This window comes from Terrapene carolina, unplaced genomic scaffold (assembly GCF_002925995.2).
Source record: "Terrapene carolina triunguis isolate 2854851 unplaced genomic scaffold, T_m_triunguis-2.0 Scaffold233, whole genome shotgun sequence".
In the NCBI taxonomy this organism is placed as follows: domain Eukaryota; kingdom Metazoa; phylum Chordata; order Testudines; family Emydidae; genus Terrapene; species Terrapene triunguis.
This window is the reverse complement of record NW_020664584.1, coordinates 7,459,509-7,482,463: the sequence shown is the minus strand read 5'-3', so window position 1 is coordinate 7,482,463 and position 22,955 is coordinate 7,459,509.

The following is a 22,955-nucleotide window of genomic DNA, read 5'->3' as shown; positions in this document are numbered from 1 at the left end:
CACAGGTGAAAATAACAGGGCAATGAAGTTAGGGTGACCAGACAGCAAGTGTGAAAAATTGGGACGGGGGTGGGGGGGTAATAGGAGCCTATATAAGAAAAAGACCCCAAAATTGGGACAGTCCCTATACAATCAGGACATCTGGTCACCCGGCCTAAATGAAGTTGAACAAATGTGAAATTCTTTTCTTCAGTTCATGGAAGGGCAGATTCTCAGCTATACTGGTGTAAATCCAGTGAAATCAGCCATGTCATTGAGATTCAGGGACTCTGTATCCGTCTATGCTGTCTGCCAAGCTAAACAGAATCAAGCTGAACAGTTGAACATAAACAAGACCAGCCCTGAAGGTCTCACAATCTAACTAGACAAGACAGACAAAGGGTGGGTGAGGAAGTGACTTTCCCAAGGTCACACAGAAGGCAGTGACAGGGCCAAGAGTAGACCCCAGGTCTCCTGATTCCCAGTCCAGTGCCACATCTTGCTAGCTGCAGCTCTTCATGCGCCGCCTTAGGACGACGGAGAGGGTGGACTGGTGCAACCATGTGTTGAGCATATGGTGGCCAAGGGAGCGGGATTGGTTTGAGGTCTGGGTTCTTTCATCCGGTAGTTCTAGTGAGCAATGGGAGACAAGTTAGGCAAATCCTGCGTTTGGTGTAAAATCCGAATGGCGACTTTGGCAGTGCTAAGGCAGAGAAGCTCTCACATGCATGGACCAACTGACAGTCAAATATGCTGATCTCTTGACAAACGGGCGTGCGTGGTCACCATTGAAGTTTTGCATTAGTGTGAGGTTGAAGTCAGAGAATCTGCTGCTTTTTGCTCTCTCTAGGGGATGAAAGTGAGAGCCTTAGTGTTGGAGAGCCTTCCCACCAGTGTGGTAGGCAACGTGAGGATGGCAAGGAATGCAGAAGACTTTTCCATTAACTTTGGATTTCCATGCTGTAAAGATTTTGGGTGGGTAGGATGTGGCCTGCTGCTGATTCACTGACTGGAGTGTGTGTTTGTAATACGTGTGGATATGATACTTTGGACCAAATACAGCCATGGTGCACGGTGGTGCATTGAAGTAAATGGGAGCGGTGCCCTCTTATGCCAGGGCTGATTTGGGCTCTCTGCTTATATCCTCTGCATTCACACATGAAGAAATGGCACTTTTTAACCTTGTTTAAAAAAAAAGTAGCAAGTATTACCTGAAAAAGATACTTAGTCAATTTTCCATTCCCCTGGGCCCATTCTGGACTTCCGTACTCTGGTTTTAGTCCCTTCCAGCTCAGGCACACTCCCTGTGAAGTCAGTGGAATTTGTCTGAGTAAGGACTGAATAAAATCAGGAGGCGAAACTCAGAATTTGTCCCACTGCTCGTGGGACCTCTTCCTGGGAAAAACGTAGGGAGTGATTCCGATCTTCCCGCCAGTTTCATCCCAATGAAACCCCAGTGGAGTTACTCCTGACTTGCCCTGGTGTACATGAGAACAGAATCCGGCCTCGAGAAACCAGCCCCTGGAGGCAGAGTAAAGCTACCGAGATCAAGAGAAGGTTGTAGAACTGTGTGTCACCCAGGAAGTGCAGGATGGCAGAGAAGAAATATCACAGGGATCTAGAGGAAAGAGTGTGGAAGTGCAGCAGCTGGGATGATGGAGACAAAGTGGGCAGGAATGTCGGAGAGTGCTGGTGGGAAGGTTCTGGAAGAATGAGGCATCTGATGCACAGGTGCCACCCCCGCTCCGCCTCTTTCCGCTCCCGCTCCGCCTCCTCCCCCGATCATCCCACCCTTGCTTTTCCTCTTCCTGCCCCCTCACCCACAGCGACTCCTGCCCGCTGCTGACTAGCTTATCAGCGGCGGATGGGGAAGCTGGGGGGAGTGGGAGGAGCTGATCGGCGGGGCCCACTAGTGGGTGCTGAGCACCCACTAGTTTTTTTCCATGGGTGCTCCAGCCCCGGAGCATCCACAGAATCGGTGCCTATGATCCGATGAGTTAGAAGCTGACTAGGGCATTGATCAGAAATCAGTTCGTCGAGTGCAGGGCCATCAGAAGAGATGGTGAGGGACAAAACTGTTCACCATGACAACTCTAAATCTATACCAAATGCAGCCATGTGGCTCTTTACCCTTCCTTATGTGTTGCTGATGGTTCTGGACTGAGTAAGGCCGGACAGTGTAGAAATGATCCCCACCATAGGAATGAGGAGCATCACAGCATGCATGCCCAGAGGTGGGGGAGCTAACTGGGCCACAAAATGGCAGATGACATTCAGCACTGATAAGTGTAAAGTAATGCACAATGGAAAAAATAATCCCAACTATACATATGTAATGGTGGGGTCTAAATTAGCTGTTACCACCCAAGAAAGAGATCTTGGAGTCATTGTGGATAGTTCTCTGAAAACTTCAGCTCAATGCGCAGCAGCAGTCAAGGAGGCTAACAGAATGTTAAGAAATATTAGGAAAGGAATAGAAAATAAGGCAGAAAATGTCATAATGCGACTGTATAAATCCATGGTGCACCCACCCCTTGAATGCTGTGTCCAGTTCTGGTTTCCCCCATCTCAAAAAGGATACAGAGGAAGTGGAAAAGGTTCAGAGAAGGGCAACAAAAACTATCAAATTATGGAATGGCTTCCACATGAGGAGAGACTAAAAAGATCAGGGCTGTTCATCTTGGAAAAGAGATGGTTAAAGGGGGATATGATAGAGGTCTATAAAATCACGAATGCCATGGATTGTGCAAGAATAGAGAAGTGTTATTTACCCTTTCCTACAATTTGAAAAACAGGGGTCACCGATGAAATTAATAGGCAGCAGGTTTAATAAAAACAAGATTAAATACTTTTTCAGACAATGCACAACCAACCTGTGGAACTCATTACTGTGGGATGTTGTGAAGGCCAAAAGTATAACTGGGTTCAAAAAAGAACTAGATAAGTTCATGGAGGAAAGGCTCATCAACAGCTATTAGCCAAGATGGTTAAGAACTCAACCCCATGTTTGGGATAACCCTAAATCTCTTACTACCCGGAGCCAGGAATAGAAGACTGGGGTGGATCACTCCATAATTGCCTTGTTCTGTACATTCCCCCTGAAGCTCTGGTGCGGGCCACTGTCAGAGACAGGATACTGGGCAAGATGGGCCATGGTCTGACCCAGTATGACAGCTCTTATGCTTTTATATAGGTGACTCTACCTGGAACCTGCAGCTGGATTTAGCCATTTCGGTGCTGCTTCATGCACCAATCACCCCACCTTGGAAATGCTAATTGCACATGAAACAGCAGCACAAGGGGTTAATGACACTGAGTGAGACCTGGTGCTGAGGAATCAGCCAGCCCATCTCACAGTGCAATGACTGGTAGCTCTGATGTCCAGGCAATGTCCTACCCCACTAGAAGCATCAGGTTTCACCCCTTGACACCTTAGCATGACCTGTTCCTGCACATTATTCCATTTCATGCTGCCGCTAAAAATAATTAAAAGAAAAGACACCAGCCTGAGACAGGGGAAGGGGAGAGGGAAGCCCCTGTGTTTGGATGGGGGAAATCTGACTCCTGCAGCTGGTGAGAGCCCGTCAGTCACACCAGCAGCATGTGTGAGAAAGCTTCAGTCTCACCCATGGGAATATCTTTGGCTCTGGCTCAGGCTCTGTTTTTGTCTTCAGTCACCCTGCAAATGCCTCTTGCTAGCCTTGACTTTTCTGCTTGCCTCTGTATTTTTAGCTGCCCATCACCCTGTCTCCAAACTTGGAGGGACGTTAGATTAAGAAGCCGGTTTAGAGAGTAGATAATATTACCTTTATAAATGGGCAGGGCTCGACTCTCATCCCCTGGTGAAAGTCTGGAGTACATCACAGGAGTCCATATTTCTCGGGGTCATTTTGTATTGAAGAAGTTGGATTTGATTGAACTGAAGTTTCAGGGCTTTTTGTCCTCTGTGTAGTGAGATTGAGGTCAAACCAGCTAAGGACCCGTGAGAAACATGCTGGTGCAATCTGGCCCTGTGGCTTTGGGGTACCAGGCTGCACATGATGGGGATTTTAAATCAGGCTACTTGCCAAAATCTGACATGCTGAATGAAATTGGAACTGGGCTATTAGATTAGGAAGACACTTTCACCACAGAAACCAAATCCGTTCTCCTAACTCTGTCATGATGAATGTGTCCCACCACTCCAAGTCAAAGATGTAATCAAAGGAGAGGAACCAGACTGGTATTAAATTTTCACAAATTCATGGGTAGCCCACTACATTGTACAGAATTTCAAAGACATGATCTTCTTTCGAATGGCTGCAACTGCAATTTCACCTGGTCAAGGTTTTGGTGGATAGGAAGACAACTGTTTTCCTGAATTCACTGAGCTTTGCAGAATGTTGCAGCAGGGGAGCAATGTTAGACAAAACAGGTAGCCTTGGTGTTGGAGTTGATTTAAGGATTCCCGTGATGCATTACATCACTTTTTCAGCTTGGTGTCAACAAGTCGCATGGGGCTGCATCTGCTCCATACCAGTGCACATTATTCATGTACTGAATATACAAGTGCTATGGGAGATGTTCGCAATGCTGATGCACCCCAGGTTGTACCTGCCAGTTTCTGGATTATGTTGGATTATGATAGATTGTTAGACCTTTCCTCGCACTGAATAGTACTTTACACCATGAGTATTTTTGCACATTGATTTCAATGATTTCAATGTAGAGTGGGTCCTGGTCTGCACTACAGAATAATCCACATCTCTGAGTGACATAGTTATACCGACCTAAACCCCCATGTAGACAGAACTATGTCGGCGCGAGAGCTACCGCCTCTTGCAGAGATGGATTAACTAAGCCGATGGGAGAAGCTCTCTCCCGTCGTCTTAGAGTGTCTTCATTAAAGCACTACAGCAGCCCAGCTGCGCCAACGCAGCATTTTAAGTGTAGACATGCCCTAAATGTCACTACCTTGCCTTGTCTGGACAGAGACCATTCTGTTATGATTGGATCCAACTACTAAATCCCACAGGTCTAGGCAGTGACTGGTGACTGTTCTTAACACTGGGTGTCTCTCAGGCACACTGCCAGATATAGTGGGACCCCTGCAGTCCAGCTGCCTTGACCCCGGAACCAGTGCCTCAGTGCTCCTGAGTCATGAGTTGCTTAGGCACTTTCTCCCAGTGTCCACCTGGCTGTGGGATCTCTGGTTTTCTTGTTCCTGAAGAGTTTAACTATGTGCAATAAAGCAGGGAACACTGTCTTAGCAAAGGAATGCTTAAACACACACACTTTGCTCTTAAAAAATCCCAAGAGGCCTACAGCTCTATGGAAAACAACAAACTCCCGAACACAAGCCTTCCTGTGAGTCCTGAGATCTGGTCAGTGTCCTTAGCCCAGGCAGCGTCTCTTCTGCCTTCACTCTCCTCAGCAACTTCTGCTCAACAGTGACAATGGAATAGCCCCCCTCTTTAAAGAAAGGCTCTCCTCTTTAGTCAGAAGGAGAAACTGCAGCTCTTCCATCCATAAGCTTAGGCTGACAAATTCCAACCCCCTCCTCACAGCCACATTACTAGTGCAGATAGTTCATTTCAAGGCCCTGGTGGTACAAAGCCCATGGTTCCAATCGGAAAGTCCTGCAATGGGGATGGCCAGTCATGGCTCTCTCATTGTTAGCCCTCTTCCAGGTCTCCCATCCTCTAGCATGAGTCCATGCTGTTTAGAATAGGCTGCCCTTGTCAAGAGTTGACTGGTTTTCAACACTGCCTGGGTGCCCTAAACCAAGGAGGAGGTTATAATGTAAAGTGAAGGTTACAGTCACAATATGGCATTCTCAAAATGGAGTTCACAAAACAACCTGGTGTTCACAATTTTATTCACACATACTCCCAGTCTGTCACAGTCAAGTTATACTCAGCACATATTAGTACCACAATGTAGCCAGTCCTAGCAAGTGCATACTAGGTTCTTACCATATAGGGTGACCAGATGTCCCGATTTTATAGGGACAATCCAGATATTTGGGGCTTTTATAAATAAATAAAGATATCCTATCTCCGGAAGGGACCTCGAAAGGTCATTGAGCCCAGACCCCTGCCTTCATTAGCAGGACTAAGTATTGATTTTGCTCCAGATCCCTAAGTGGCCCTCTCAAGGATTGAACTCATAACTCTGGGTTTAGCAGGCCAATGCTCAAACCACTGAGCTATCCCTCCCCCCTGGCTTTTCTTACATAGGTGCCTATTACCCCCCACTCTCTGTCCCAATTTTTCACACTTGCTATCTGATCACCCTATTACCATACCCAAGCTGATATAGGCAATATTCAATGTACATGACAATTCTGGACTAACTGCTCACTTAAGCTTGTTACAGTACCTCATAGTCCCTTGTTATTTTTTCCCTTTTTTATATAATGTATATAGAGAGTAGATCTGATTCTGATCTCACTTAAACCAGCTTTACACCAGTATAAAGTCCACTGACTTCAACGGAGTCACTCCTGATGTACATCATCCTAATCAAGTGTGGTATGTTCAGTCTGCCCTGCTGCACATTGGGAAATTCTGCAGCTCTCTCGCACCACGTTGATTTCACTCTTGATTCACAGCAGTAGAAGTGACAGTGGAATAAGACTGTGTGTTCAGAAATCCCCTAGGGATCCCACTTCCCTTTGTGGTATTGTGAAGGAACAGGATTAAAAGCTACAGAAATAACCCAGGTTTAAGGCATCCAGGCATTTTCTTTGCCTTTGCCCCTATCATGTAATCATCACTTCCATATTTACTGAGCTGTATTTAATCGGGAACATGCCCACTTTTATTCCTAAATATGTGTTCTCTCTAGGGACTCCTCAGGTACCTGAGTACCTCCCACTCACTAATGGATTTTAGCTTTAACCCACACGAGGTCTCAGTCCATCCTTCCTCACTCCCAGTCCTCCTGCAATAAGGTCCCAATTCAGGAAAGCATTTAAGCACGTACTTCAATTTAAGCATGTGAATTGACTTCAATAGAACAGGCTATTGACTTCCATTGACTTGAACAGCACATGCTCAAGGTTAAGCACACTTAAGTGCTTTGCTGGATCGAGGCCTAAAAGCATATTTATTTCAACTAAGCAGTAAAAGAGGCTATGCAGCGCTTGGAGCCTGGCAAGTCCCTGCATCCCCACTGAGTAGATGCTGGCATAAGACGACCCTAGAATTGCAACTGCTCCGTGATGTTTGCTATTGTAGACTAAGTGTCCTGCATACAGTTATTTGTGCTGGACTGACGTAGGTTGGTGTAAGATTGTATGACTGCCGTCTCCCCTGGGAGCGCTGCACAAAGGTCGCATCTCCCGCAGACTCAAGTCTTCACTTCCAGCAAGCTAGTCAAAATATGCAGTAGTGTATTTTAAATGTGCGCGCTATGTCAAGTGTCTTAGTGTGTGACACGTGGGGGGGATCAGGGCCGCCGAGAGCGGGTTCGGGCCCCGGTGAAAAAATTTTTTCGGGCCCCCCAGCAAGGCCGGACCGGCTAAACAGGGCCGACAAGAGGAGGGGGAAGCTGGGGAAGCTGGGCCCAGAATTTTTTTGGGCCCCCCAGCAAGGGCAGACCGGCTAAACAGGGCCGACAAGGGCGGGGGAAGCCGGGCCCTGGGCCCCGGTAATTTGTACTGGCTCCCCCCACCCCCGTCGGCCCTGGGGGCGGGATGCGCGCATGTCTGCAGAGTCCAGTTCCGTGGGATGTAGTAGCATGACAAGCTAGATAAGTGTTGCCAAAGTGTAAGAAAAAGACAGATCTCTCGGTATCTGCCTGGGGTGTGGAGGGGAATTGTCTAGGATGGTGTTACACACTGTGTTTGGGGCTTGATCTCCTGCATCCTCATATCTCCAGCACACATGGAAATAAATGCACCCTGGATGAGGGGGGAGGTGACTTGTGGGAGTTGGGGGGGTGCTATTGGGCAGGTGTTGCAATTACCTTACTCGCATACCCAGGAGGTTCCTGTTTGGAATTGAGCTGCCCTCTGTTGGCCCCTTTGAGGAGCTGAGAAGGTGGAATAACGCTGGGGAATCTGGTGAGAGAACTGGTTGCAAGGGCTTGGGTTCTGGACTTCAGTTTCCAGGCCTGTGGCAAAGGAAAGAGGGAAGCGTTTATCATTTTTTCCCCACCCAAAATAAAGCTGGGGGAAGCCAGTCAGTGCAAACCCTTGTGGCAAATGTTAGCTTTCACCTCTCCAGTCAGAGCTGGCTTTTAATTAAAAGAAGAATTTTTTTTTTCCATGGGCAAATCCATGGCTCCTTAATGAGGTGCCGCTGCTAGATTTGCACGGGCAATAGTATCTGACCTTCCTGTGCTGGCAGCACTAGCCGAGCTAATAATTTCATATCCAGGCGCTGATCTGAACAGCTGAGGCATTTTGCATTTTTTTAATGTCTGTCTAACTGAGCCGGAATTAATGAAAACTGGACTCACATGACGAGGAGGGTATTGAACGGTAGGGAGTGACGGATCAGTTCCACGGCACGGTGACAACAGGCGCTGTCATGGGTGCAGACATTGACCTTTATCTAAACAGAACTCTATGTAACAGAGAAGAATATTTAACAATAATTAATGTCACATCGGCATGGGGAACAAAATGACTGCATCAAGCCAGTGACAATTCCACCGCAAATTACTCAGAGAAATGTCAGCCTCTTCATATCTCCACCTTGCTTTGTGCGGAGGGCTCCAGAATTAAAACAGGGGCGGGGGGGGGGAAGCTATTAAAAAGATTTAGTGAACAGATAAAATTTACATGTACAGTGACAGAATAAGCGGAACAATTGCAGGCCTGGATGGGAGTTGTTTAAAATCAAGCATTAAATGGAGTTGATAATCGGGTCAAGGGATAAATGCATATAAGCCAATTATCTCCACTGTTACGCTTGTGACAGGTGGATTGGGTTTTTTCCCCCTCCACTCTGTATGGTCTTGGTGTAATAAACTTTAGCACATAGTCCCTTGCATCAGTGCAGAGCGCTCGGGTTTGGTGCTGTACAGATTTTCTAGATTGGAAGAATCACTATCCGAATGGGCAGGGAAGCACTTCTCGTGCCACTTATAGAATGGGGTCATCTCCCTTCCTTCCAGGCAAATGTTCCAGGGCGTTATGGAAATGGGTTCCTGTCTAGGGGAATTAGGAGCCTGTAATAGGGGTCTGGGGATGGTACGAATTTGAGCAGTCCCCTAAAAGCATGTTTTCCTGTCTAGAAAAGAGGGCGTTAGAAGACTTTGTTTTCCATCAGCCAGAGTATTCAGTGTTTGCCTGGGGCAAATATTTTAAAGTGCTCGGTTCAGGTTCTAATGGGATGTTTGAGTTTATGCTGCAGACTAAATGAGAGTCTGAAGTCCCTAATTTGATTTTAAAAAACAATTATGGTCCGTGTGCATCCTTTCACCGGCGCCTCGGTGAAGATTTCATCAGCTCAAATGAAAAACTAGACAATGATTTAACACCTCCCTTGCTGGGCACCTGCTGCCTCCCACCATGCTGCCACCAGCTAGTAACATTTCAGTGAAGGCCATGGGATGGCAGGGCTCACCTGTCCGGCACAGCTATTGCGATAGGTGTATTGTACCTGGGCCTTTGAGTAGCGCAGCTGGTGCATTGAACGGAGCAGCTGCTGTGCTGCATTTGGAACATTCAGCAGCATTTAAGTGGCCGTGAAGATTCCCTGAAGCTTGGGGGAGAAAGCAGGGATGTGTTATTAGAATTCAGGGGAAGAAGTGTCCCTTCCCTCAGTGTAATAATAATAGTACTTAGCACCTGTGGAGGGCTTTTCATGTACAAAGTGCTTTATGGCATTGGGCCCAATTCTCCAGTTCCCTGCACCTTATGCAGCCACTTACACCAGTGCAAAGGGGGTGTTAAAATGCTACCTTATCAGAGTGGTAGCAGTTACATGGACTTTGCCCACATTTTGCCTGGTGTAATTGACTACACAAGGTGCAAGGCAACAGTCAGTCTTGCCCCTTGATTTCAGTGGGAATGAGGGTGCTCTGCATTTCTGAAAATCAGGCCGCTTCTATTTCTTTTGGCACCCAGCTTTGAAGACTTTACCTAAGTAACTTCCTTCAGAGCCCAGGGGAGTTAGTGTCAGCAGTGGAATTAGGATCCAGTTCTTCTCGTTATCCCTTACTCAGCCAGCTAGACAGTAAGCTAAGGATGCAGGTTCTACCAGAGTGACGGCCCGTCATCTCAGGAGGAGTTGCTTTTTACAATGGCTATTTGGAATTAGGTACCAGATGGTATCCTGGCATGGAGGGCACCCATCTAAGATAGCGGCATAGCTCACATCTGGAAGGGATCAGTCCGGATAGGTTTTGCAGTGGAACGCTATGCCACAGCTGCTGCATGAAAAAGTCCAAAGCCCGATCTTTAGCACAAACCTTCCCTGCACTGACGCCAAGAAGCACGTGGCTGAGATCCTGCAGGAGTTGATATCTCTGGGCTTTGAGGAAGAATCAAAAAGCACGGTAGTGAGTTGTTGGGGAGAACCAACTGAATATGAAAGTCGGGTGGGCAGCTACAAAGGGATAGAAAATGAAAGACTTATTAAGCAGTGCAGGCACCAAGGCTGATCCAGAGGGGTGCTGAACCTCTTCCATCAGGAGCTAAGGGCATCCAGCACCTTGAAGAATCAGACTTATAGACCTGACTTTTCTGTGCTTTGCTTATAATGAGAAAACCCTGAGGCCAGGCTGTTCTCCTGCCCTATTCCTGTGTGAGAAAGGTGAGGCAGAGCCACTGTGTCCCTTCCCAGCCTCACCTTTCTCCTCCTATATAGTAATTTCACTGTGTGCGATGCTTTGTTCTGCACACACGTTTGTTTAATTCAACAGCCCGGTTACCCGTTAGAATCCGGGTCAGTTGCAATTATTTATAAATCCCTGTTGGAGCAATTATTATTTCTCTCCACAAAGGAGAACCCATTCCAGGTGGATTTTCAGGCTTTAATTTGAGGAGAGCAGCAGGTTCTTTTCATTCTCTGCGCTGTAGCAATTATATAGCACTGCTTGCACTGAAGGATCCTAACGGGCTTTACAAACCAGGAGCTCAATTTCTGCACAAAGCCGGGGGCAGCATGGAGCTGGATTGCTCTCCGGGAGGCATGGTATGCCAACGGTGTCTCCAGCAGCGCCCAGCTGCTGTTGCTGCTGCAGAGTGACCTTCCTTCTGTGACCGGTCAGCTCTCCCGGCTGTTTGGAGGTCGGATCAGAGATGGCTACCTGGCAGTTCCCCTGGGGGTAGAAGAGTGGAGAGGCTGCCATCTCCCACCTGCCCAAAGCTGCAGCTCCGTTGACTCCTGAGCACCATGTTGTAGCCGTAAGTGCATTCACAAGAGTCCACTCACGGATCCAGCTTTGCCACGCGTATGGACAGAATAAATTGGCTCCAAAGGGAACAAGCCTGCATACAGCACAGCTCGGTTCTCCCCTCTCTCTCCCCCTGGCTAAGAAGCAAATATCCATTGTCAGGAAAAGGCAACGAGTTAAAAGAAAAGGGTCTAATAGTTAAACCGAGAGTGCTGGGTCATGTGTACCTTTGAGAGGAGTGTTGCTGGGAAGTATCAGCACTTGTCTGAATGCAGGGGTCATTTCAAGGCCTGGCGGGAACTGAGACTCTTTCCTTTAAATATACCTGGAGGTGGCAATAGGAATTAAAGGGATATCATTTTAATTTCTGTCAGATTTGTAGACATCAGGCTCAGTTCTCCATGGCACCTGCACCTGAGGGGAAGGGAGTGGTGGCTTTTCAATCCTTCTTACCCCTCACACACCCCTGATCCTGGGGTTTGGTACAGTTGCTGGTCACTTAGAGCATCCTCAGGACTGATCTAAATTACACCGATGGGGTTCCCGCGAGCACAGTGCACTCCTGCCTGGTCCTTCCTACCCATCGCAAATCCCTCTGCTGGGAGGCGCCATGTGGCAGTAGCACAGAGATGGCTACCTGGCAGTTCCCCTGGGCTGGAGGAATCCTCAGCTGACTAAAGAGGCCACCTCTGTACTGCCTGACCTAGCCCATCAAATCCTTGACCTGAGAAGTTAGGCAGAAGTTATTTTGGTATAGTTTTTTTTTTTTTTTAGACTCTACATTTTGAACTTTTAGAAAATACAACAACAGTCACCTCCAGGAAGAAGTGAGGGCCACTTTCCTCAGGGCCTGATTCTGTCCTGCAAACTCCCACGGTGGCCATCTCAGGCAGTGGAAGCTTTGTCTGCCTGAGGAGGGGAGAATCTAGTCCTAATCTTTCATGTTTAGAGCTAAGCCTGTGCTGTAAAGTTCCAGTCTAGATCTGAACTCTCCCGAAGCGACACGTAATCCTGCCTCAGTGGGGGAGGATGGGCTAGCTGACCCTTCGAGGGCCCTGCCAGCTCTGTATTTCTATGCTTCGGGTGGTGGGGCAGAGGGAGACTTTGAATCGAGGTTGGCGTTCAGCCCACTGCAGAGGCAGAGGATAGCCACAAAGTTTGTACCTGGACCTAGACTGTCTCAGAGATAAGGGTTGTTTGGGCCTGGGGTTTTGGTGTGTCTGTCTCGTCTACATAGTTAAGTTCTGCAGGCCAAGAACTGTCTCTTACTATGGCGACATCTACACTTGGAGGTAGGGGGTGTGACTCCCAGCTTGTGTAGACATACTTGTGCTAGCTCTCATCATGGCAGCACGGGCAGTGGCAAGCAGCAGCATGGGCGAGATGCCAAGTACCTGCCCATGGTGTTCAGGTGGGTTTCTACTCTGGGCAGCTACCCATGCCACTGCCGCTCATGCCACCACGGCTACACCACTGTTTTTAGCATGCTAACGCTATGAGAGCTAGTGTCCATCGACGTGAGCTGGGAATCCCACCCCCGGCTCCAGGTGTTGACATACCCCATGTGTTTGTTCTGTTCTTCGCACAGTGGGGCCCCCTAGACACGACATCGTGGGGACAACACATGTCCCTGTCGCTGCTCTGGATTGTCTAAGGGGAGGCGTTAGTCGTCTGAGTGCACTGATTCTTCCTCATACTTGAAATCAGCACTTGCGCTGTCTTCTATCCAAGAAGCAGCCCAGTGCTTCTCAATGTCAATTCATTGCCTCAGTCTAAAGAGCAGCACAAACAATCTGTGTAATTAACTTAGTCCAAGCGACTGGGAACAATTCAGAATATTCACAACTCTACGGAAAAGAATCAACCCTTGATGGAATGGGTCAAATTCATCCCTGGTGTAAATCCACTGCACTCAATGGTGGTACAGCGAGGCAAATTCTATCTAGATAAATTCTTATATGGGCCCCTATACCCATTGGATCAGTGCTCTTCCTACACATCAATGAATTTATCCACTCGGCACCTCTGTCAAATGCTATTAGCCCCATTTTAAAGATATGAGAGTGAGGCGCAGAGACAGAAGTGTCCAAGGTCATGCAGGGAGTCTGTGACAGAGCCAGGCACTGAACCCAGTTCTTGATTTCCAGTCCAGTACCTTAACATCCTGGCAATTCTTCTCCTCTGCCCTGCTGTACCCTCTATGCTTTCCTACCGTAGTTAGTTTTGTTGTAGTTTTACTGATGGGAATAGGCAGTGAGTTGAGTCTCAGGTTTGTGTAGAATAGCTTCTGACCTGGCCTGAGGACTTCTTAACAGCAACAGAGTGTGTGTAGCCAGAAGATGGAGACATTATAATGATTTCAAATTACAAGCAGTGGTGAGTTGTTTTTCCTACCTGGAGTGGAGCAGGGAGACTGACCTGTCCCTGATCGCATCCTGAGTCAGGATGTGGTTTAGAGTTTCACATCTCCATTAGGGAGAATGCTTTGGTCTTCCTGCCTCAGGAAAGGGGGATAGCTAATCTTGCTAACAGCCACCTGCAGCGGAGTTTAGGACTTGCATGCGGTACGGCTCATGAAGCAAGCCAGCATGGGTGAGTGAGAGACAAGCGGAAGGAAGAGAGAGCTGGCTCCCAGCAAACATAATTCAACAGCACGATGCTTCTGCACTCAGGGAAAAGTCGCTCTGCAAAGTTCAGCTCCACTGATTCAATAAGTAAAAGTGTCTGATACTCTCAGCTACTAAACAGACCTCACCCAGGGATGAATGAACAGACAAGCTCCAATTAAAGCATATGAAGATTCACTGGGGAGAAAATATGACATGAAATGATCGTTGGAGGAGTAAAGGTGAATGAAAATGTCGTGTAGAAAGGAAGAAGCGTATTCTGAGATCTCAAATTAGTATCAGAATATAGAGGGGAGCTTCAAAAATGGCAAATGAACACATTTTAAAGCAGATTGATTAAAACAGTGTCCCCGCATCTTACCCACCATGACCTGAGATTCACTTATTCTTGGCATCCATATATATCAAGCATGGGCAAGACTTAAATTACGGATTTTATTGCTGGTACAATTGACCCCTAAAGCAGCACAGAGAATTAAGCTCCATGCTCCATTTCAAGTTTCCATGGTGCATCGCCTCTTGCAGGAGAACTACACAATCATGCAAACAAACTCTTTTGATTCACTTTTGAAATGCACCAGTTTGATTTTTCTTTTAAGTCTAGTGTTTTGGGGATCTCAAAACTTTAGTGCTTTTCAATAAAACTGAGCACTTCCTTGGTACTTCTTATCCCTAGGTCTCAGTGCATGTTGCAAAGTAAGAGCACCTTCGTTTTTATAGATGAGGAAACTGAGGCAGAAAAAAGTTGAGGCTCCAATTTTCAGAAGCAGTATTTGATACCAGTACCAATGAGCCGTACACACAGTTGCCAACTTTCACGCAGTAAATAAGTACCCCAACTTTCACAATAAACCAAAAATCAACCTAATCCCATTTCAAAACAAGGCCACAACAAGCCAATGTGACTAGATCCTCCCGGCATACAGTCTGGGACTGTGGTGGGCCCACTGTGCACCCCTGACTCTCTCCCCCACTTGCCCTGCTTGCCCCTTGCCCCCCTTGCCGAGAGCCGATCAAAAAAAAAAGAAGCAACAAGCTGCAATAAGCTACAAGCCAAACAAGCAACAAGCTACAAGCCAAAAACTAGCCCAATTTCTGTGGGTTTTTTTGTGGGTTTGGCATATTTGCATACAGCATGCAAGTCCTACGTTCAACTGCAGGTGGCTATTAGCAAGATGTGCCAGCTGTTCCCCTTTCCTGAGGCAGGAAGACCAAAGTATTCTCCGTAATAGAGATGTGAAACTCTAAACCACGTCCTGAGTCAGGATGGGATCAGGGACAGGTCAGTCTCCCTGCTCCACTCCAGGTAGGAAAAACACAGCTCACCACAATGTCTCCATCTTCTGGCTACACCTACTCTGTTGCTGTCAAGAAGTTCTCAGGCCAGGTCACAAGCTCTTCTACACAAATCTCCAATCAGGCACCCAGAAATGGGGCCACCTGAAATGAGTGCCCACTTTTCAAAAGTTTGGCCTAAGTGACTTGCCCAAAGGGAGTCAGGGGCAGAGCCAAAAATGGATTCCACATCTCCTGGCTCCCAGTTCATTTCCATTCCCCTTTTAACTAACCTGTATTAACAAAGCAACTGGGAATGAATGGCAGAAGCTCCAACCATAACTCATCTTGCTCATCTTGGAGACCCCATGGAACTTACTCTAGATGCTATCTAATGAGTGAAGGATGTGTTTCAATTTCCCAGCTTAGCTCCTCAATGTTACCTTGACGAAACTCTATTGGTCAACATTTCCCTTTCTGCAGTACTTAACAGGGGAGAAATGGGGTAGGCAAACGAGTCCTGAGTCCTGAGATATTCTCCTGCATTAACAAGTTTTCCCACTGAAAACTATTAGGGCCTTAATAAAAGTAGATGATGCCCACACACATAACAGTTCACTCTGCTGCTGGAAGTGCTAAGATGAGGCTTTAACCCAAGCACAGCCTGACCACTTGTGACCATTTGATCCAGATTGCCTTTTGCAAGATAAACAAGGAAGTGAACTCCAATGTCCAGGACAGAATTAATCCTCTCCTTTGGCCATCTAAACTCCGATTGCAGTTTCATTAAGAGGTGGTGCTTTGCTGCTATTCTTGTCCTAAACTGTCATGTAGCATTTTTATGTGCTATTAAATAGCTGCCACTTTCCATTTCACTTGGCCTCTTTTGAAAATCCTGCAAGCTGTTATTAACCCCCTTTCACAGGTGGCAAAGCTAAGACAGAGAGTACCTAAATGACATGCCCAAGGTCCCACAGCAAATCTGTGGCAGAGCTAAGTATAGAACTCCGAACCTTTGCCTCTGAGGGCTGGGTGTTAAACGCTGGGCCTTGCTTGCCATCTGCAGGAGTCCTATCCAGAGCTTTTCACATTCCTTTGTATCTCTGACATAGCATCCATCCCCAGACATCATCCGTTTGCTTTCCACTTTCCATTGACAAATACATGGGCCCCTGAGACACCCCTCTATCAACTTCTCTCTGACACAGCACTGTATGTTACAGCCCTTTGTTTGCCATTATTCAGCTGGCTTAACCGCAGACGTCGCCCCAGGGATATTGGCCTGTGATGGAGCTTCCTTTCAAAATCCAAACAGATGATGTCACCTTTGTCTCATGTTTCTTTTTAAAGACCTCCAGCAGGTTAGAGAGGCCATACTGGAGCCCAGCTGGGGTGGCCCCGTCAGGTAACACCAGTCCAAGTGTTCGGCTATTCATTTTTTGACCAGACACTCCAGGACTTAACAAGCCTGGGTGGGAGCCAGCTTTGGCCAGCATGGCACAGGCCAAGGGGACCCTGATGGTGGGATACCCATTCTGTGGGGGGGCTCTGGTGATTCAAGGACCCACCACCACCACCTGCATTCCTCTGAGGGGTGGGCAGCTCTCCAGTGTGTGCCCAAAAGTGCCTGACGAGAGGGCATGGGCAGGGTACCAGGGGAATAGCCTGACTCAGCACATCCAACAGGGAATTTCTGACACTGTTTAAAGATGGCTGAATTCCCAGGAGAAAGTGACCATGCATCAGGGGCAACTGCCTCCTTGAGTGCAGTGACTCCGAGTGGGACAGAAACCGGTGAATTAAGCCTTCTATCAGTTCCCTCCATGGTGAGGTGAGGCTGGCCAGTCTCTGATCCCCTCAGTACTGAGGGGCTGCTCCCCCGTCTGTCATTCCCCTGCCTTCTCCCTTGGCTTCTTTTTCAAACTGAGGCACCATATTAGTGAGTCTCCAGCCTTGAGGACGAGTTGCTGTTTTTAAAGATCTATGATATATCTTAGTCAGTATCTCTGCTATTTCATCCTTCATTCCCTTCCCAAACCTCCCCTGAACGCCACCTGGTCCCGGTGATTTACTGCCCTTCAGTGCGCTTTGCTTTTTTGTTGGCGAATTTATATTTAATTTTTATATCCGTTATCATTCAGGGAGGAAAGGGAAATGCTTTGGGGGCCCAGAGCAAGAATAAAATGGAACATTTTAGAGCATTTCCTTTGTCTGAGAGTTTTTGTTTTGTTTTATCTGAATCTTGGCAGGGTTTGTTTTCCCCCTCCAATTTCGAGCATCATTCAGAATAGGCTGCAGTGATTCCAGCAAACTCCCAGGACAGTAAACTACACTCTGATTAACTCCAGGGCTGAAAGAACTAGCATCTGCCACTCTCACTACTTGAGTGTATAGTCCTGTTGGTTCCATTGGGACCCCTCTTCACTGAGGTACTGCTCTATGAAAGGGCAGGAGAATCTGGTCCTTAATGCAGCTGTTTGCGTGTGAAGTTGGGGATTGCCTCCTATGTCAGAGAGAAAGCTTTGGATTCTTTGACCATGGGATGGTGTTCCAAGAAGGAGGAGTGCTAGGCAGAGACGGGCTCCACCTAATGAAGAGAGGGAAGAGCATTTTCACAAGCAGGCTGGGTAATCTAGTGAGGAGGGCTTTAAACTAGGTTCACCGGAGGAAGGAGACCAAAGCCCTGAGGGAAGTGGGGAAGTGGGATACCGGGAGGAAGCACGAGCAGGAGAGTGCAAGAGGGGAGGACTCCTGCCTCATACTGAGAAAGCAGGACGATCTGAGAGTTATCTTAAGTGCCTATACATAAATGCAAGAAGCCTGGGAAACAAGCAGGGAGAACTGGAAGTCCTGGCACAGTCAAGGAATTATGATGTGATTGGAATAACAGAGACTCGGTGGGATAACTCACATGACTGGAGTACTGTCATGGATGGATATAAACTGTTCAGGAAGGACAGGCAGAGCAGAAAAGGTGGGGGAGTTGCATTGTATGTAAGAGAGCAGTATGACTGCTCAGAGCTCCGGTATGAAACTGCAGAAAAACCTGAGAGTCTCTGGATTAAGTTTAAAAGTGTGAGCAATAAGAGTGATGTTGTGGTGGGAGTCTGCTATAGACCACCAGACCAGGGGGATGAGGTGGATGAGGCTTTCTTCCAGCAACTAACAAGTTACTAGATCACAGGTCCTGGTTCTCATGGGAGACTTCAATCACCCTGATATCTGCTGGGAGAGCGATACAGCAGTGCACAGACAATCCAGTCAGCCTCACCTCAGTCCCTGGAAAAATCATGGAGCAGGTCCTCAAGGAACCAATTCTGAAGCACTTAGAGGAGAGGAAAGTGATCAGGAACAGTCAGCATGGATTCACCAAGGGCAAGTCATGTCTGACTAACCTAATTGTCTTCTATGACAAGATAACTGGCTCTGTGGATGGGGGAAAGCAGTGGACATGTTATTCCTTGACTTTAGCAAAGCTTTTGATACGGTCTTCCAGAGTATTCTTGCCAGCAAGTTAAAGAAGTATGGGCTGGATGAATGGCCTATAAGGTGGATAGAAAGCTGGCTAGATCATCAGGCTCAATGGGTAGTGATCAATGGCTCCATGTCTAGTTGGCAGCCGATATCAAGCGGAGTGCCCCAAGGGTCAGTCCTGGGGCCGATTTTGTTCAATATCTTCATTAATGATCTGAAGGATGGCGTGGACTGCACCCTCAGCAAGTTTGCAGATGACACTAAACTGGGAGGAGTGGTAGATATGCTGGAGGGTAGGGATAGGATACAGAGGGACCTAGACAAATTAGAGGATTGGGCCAAAAGAAATCTGATGAGGTTCAACAAGGACAAGTGCAGAGTCCTCCACTTAGGATGGAAGAATCCCATTCACTGCTACAGACTAGGGACCGAGTGGCTAGGCAGCAGTTCTGCAGAAAAGGATCTAGGGGTTACAGTAGATGAGAAGCTGGATATGAGTCAACAGTATGCCCCTGTTTCCAAGAAGGCTAACGGCATTTTGGGCTGCATAAGTAGGGGCATTGCCAGCAGATCGAGGGACGTGATCATTCCCCTCTATTCGACATTGATGAGGCCTCATTTGGAATACTGTGTCCAGTTTTGGGCCCCACACTACAAGAAGGATATGGAAAAATTGGAAAGAGTCCAGCGGAGGGCAACAAAAATGATTAGAGGGCTGGAGCACATGACTTATGAGGAGAGGCTGAGGAAACTGGGATTGTTTAGTCTGCAGAAGAGAAGAATGAGAGGGGATTTGATAGCTGCTTTCAACTACCTGAAAGGGGGTTCCAAAGAGGATGGATCTAGACTGTTCTCAGTGGTAGCAGATGACAGAACAAGGAGTAATGGTCTCAAGTTGCAGTGGGAGAGGTTAGGTTGGATATTAGGAAAAAACTTTTTCACAAGGAGGGTGGTGAAGCACTGGAATGGGTTATCTAGGGAGGTGGTGGAATCTCCTTCCTTAGAGGTTTTTAAGTTCAGGCTTGACAAAGCCCTGGCTGGGATGATTTAATTGGGGATTGGTCCTGCTTTGAGCAGGGGGTTAGACTAGATGACCTCCTGAGGTCCCTTCCAACCCTGATATTCTATGATGTCATCTTATATTTTATAGGTGCATGTGTGAGGTAAATTGAATTTGGTTGCAGCATGAATGATGCTTTGCACCTTCCATCCAAGGATCCCAGCCCATTTTACAAACCTTATCTGAGTCTAACTCCATAGTGCAGGAGGCACAAAGAGGTGCATCCAAAGTCATCTACTACGTCAGTGGTAGAGCCAGGAAAGGAACTCACATCTCCGGAGGCCCCTTCAACACCCAGCTGTCCCTCTTCCATCATATGTTTTTCACATTCACACACGCTCCTTTTGGACTTTTCCCTATTTGTGAGGGGAGAATTTCAAAGGATTGGCAGTTTGCCTCAGATTAGGAGGTCCCATGGGTTTGCTTGCTTAATTTTCTGATCTAGGGAGGAAGGATGAAGTGGTTCAGATCTTTATCCAAAATGCCAATAGAACCTGCTTCTTGTCCCTTCCCTTCCTCAACCCAACCCCATAATTCTCTGCACCTCTGGGTTCTATCCTGGAGTGGAAACAGGAAATGCCCCAACCTCCTCATGAAAGCCTGTTCTCATGACATTTCTACCATGCTGTTGCAGAGCTCAGGGGTTTAGATAATCATACAAGTTTCTGAGAGGTCTTACCAACCCATGGAAAGGTCCAGCTAATATGAATGATGGGCTTAACCCAGGTCCCCTTAACCCTGACAACAGCATGGCCACTGACTTCAAAGAGAGCAATATTGGACCCTATGAGTATCACCAAATTCATGAAGCACTTCACTGTGTCCTTTAGGATGGAAAAAAGTGCTGCTATATGGAAAAATTCCCTGATCGATAGCCTCAATCAATGTGGAGGCTCCATCACATGCAGCTCTGAACCACTGTGCAGCTGAAGATTATTTTCTTTAGTATGCAGTGGGATTCTAGCTCATTAAATAGGTTCAAACTCTCTATTGGTGAAAGCCCAGCAGGTTGTTACCCTGTCTCCCTTTAACATCAGCAATTTGGACCTTCTGCAGTTTGGCTGCATGTCAGAGCCTGGATCGAGTCTCTAATTAGCAAGGAGCAAGGGAGGTTTCTCATCTAGCAAACCAGACTGATGAACTGACCTTCCACCTTAACATTTATCATCATTGACAGGGCCCTGTCCACACCTGCTGGTTTTCCATCAGGATCAGGCAGCTTGGCTACCTGAATATCTTATAAACAATGTGAACAATTTTATCTGGAGTTGAATGAAGAAGTTAGTAGCAGGGGACGGTTATTTGGGGAATCTTTACTCATTTGGGGATTATGGGAAGAGAGCACTGGTGCTGATTTAATCCCTGGATTTGTACCTCTTAACTTCACTAATCCCTGACAAAGCAGATTTGATGGGTGGGGACAAGAGAACTAATTGGATATTTTTATATAGTGACTGAAGCACTGGACTGGGCATCAGGAGAACTGGAGTCTGTTCTTGGCTCGGCCACTGACCTGCTGCGTGACCATAGACAAGACACTCAGTCTCTCTGTTTTCCCTCTCACCCTTTGTGTGCCTTATCTATTTAGATTGCAACTCCCTGAGGCAGGGACTGTATCTTACTATGTGTTAGTGCCGCACATAGCCCAGTGGGGCTCTGATCTCGGTCACGGCCTGTATGCGCTACCAGAATATAAATAACGAAGGTCCTCACTTGGATGAACCTCAGGAAGGGCTCGCTTTGAGTTTGGTTCTGTGTGGGTGAGATTTTGGTGGGGAGTGAGTCTCACTTTTTAGAAACCAGTTTGCCCATCTCTGTCATAAAAACATTCTTTGCTCTGCCTGCGCACAAGGGAGAGTCGCACAGGAGGAAGGCAGTTTGTGAGAGCGATGGGGCACTAGCTTTCATGCTCTGTAGCTATGAGGGTGTCCCTCCACAGCAAGTTGTGGGCCTGTGACTTCCTGCAGGTGCAGCTATTGACTGTAGAATTCTTTATCTGATGTCTCCGATAGGAACTCCCCAGTCTAGGTACTTCTTCTCATGCCTCCAAAGGTGAGCATCAGTTGCATCATGGGAGATACAGTCCAGCAGAGAGCCCAGCCCACAGGACAGAATGGGGACACAAGGCACCTGAACTAAAACTTCCATCAAGCACCCTAGCAGCTCAGGCAGACACAGATTAATATTGCAGTGACCTGGGGGGGAAAATGCTTCTATTCAGCTCAACCACCCATATTTCTTTATTTTGGGTCAACCTTAAACAAAACGTTAATTTCAATTTCTCACCAGGGAAATCAAAAATTTCAGCAAAATTGAAATTTTACTGTGGGAAAACTTCAATTTTAACAGAAATCACTTTTCCCTGAGGGAAAAAAAAAGTTTTTGTGGAAAATTGCTGCCCGGCTCCAGTAATCAGTTAACATGAACTCTACACATGAATTCACTCAAAATGGTGTGTTCATTGGTATTTCCCCACAACAGGGAACTCTCACTCAACTCCCCACCGTTTTCTCTCCAGGTGTGTAATCCATGCTGCTAACACAACATAACTGTGTGTCCTCCCTGGTAAGAGCTGGTCCTTTAGACTACGAAGCTCATGCTTTGGGATCCAAAAGTCCTAGGCTGGATCACTGCAGGTGACAACCAGCAGCAGGCATTGTTAAATACATTTAATTCAACTGCAGTACACGCTGGCCCACCCTTGTCCGCTGAGGATTAGAAAGTATTGGATTATCCTTTTACCACAACAGGCACCAATTTGTGTTTCCTAATTCTTGTAGGTCGGAGCCGAGTCCATAAAGGGATACCGTGCCTGCTCCTGGACTGGTGACAGGAAGGATTAACCGACACAGACCCCAAACACCATTCCCGGTGAGTAACTGATCATATCGTCTATTACTCTTTAGAATCAAACGAGTGTTATCCGAGAATGTTTGCATTCTCTTGCTGCCATTGTGCTGGTGAAACTGGAGGGGCCAAATGGTGGTACTCAAGGGGGTTTCTAGATCTTTGATGACGATTGGTTGCATTAATGTAAACATCCCCGATACCTCTGGTTACTCTAGGGCTAGAGCATGGTTCTGACTTGCATGGTGCCCCGGGACTAGGCACAATGGAAATACTGGTGCTCAGGGAGAGCCAGGACACTGGAGAGCTAGTGCCGCTGTCAAAGAGGATGACGGGTAGGTCAAAGACTTGCTCTAGTGTCT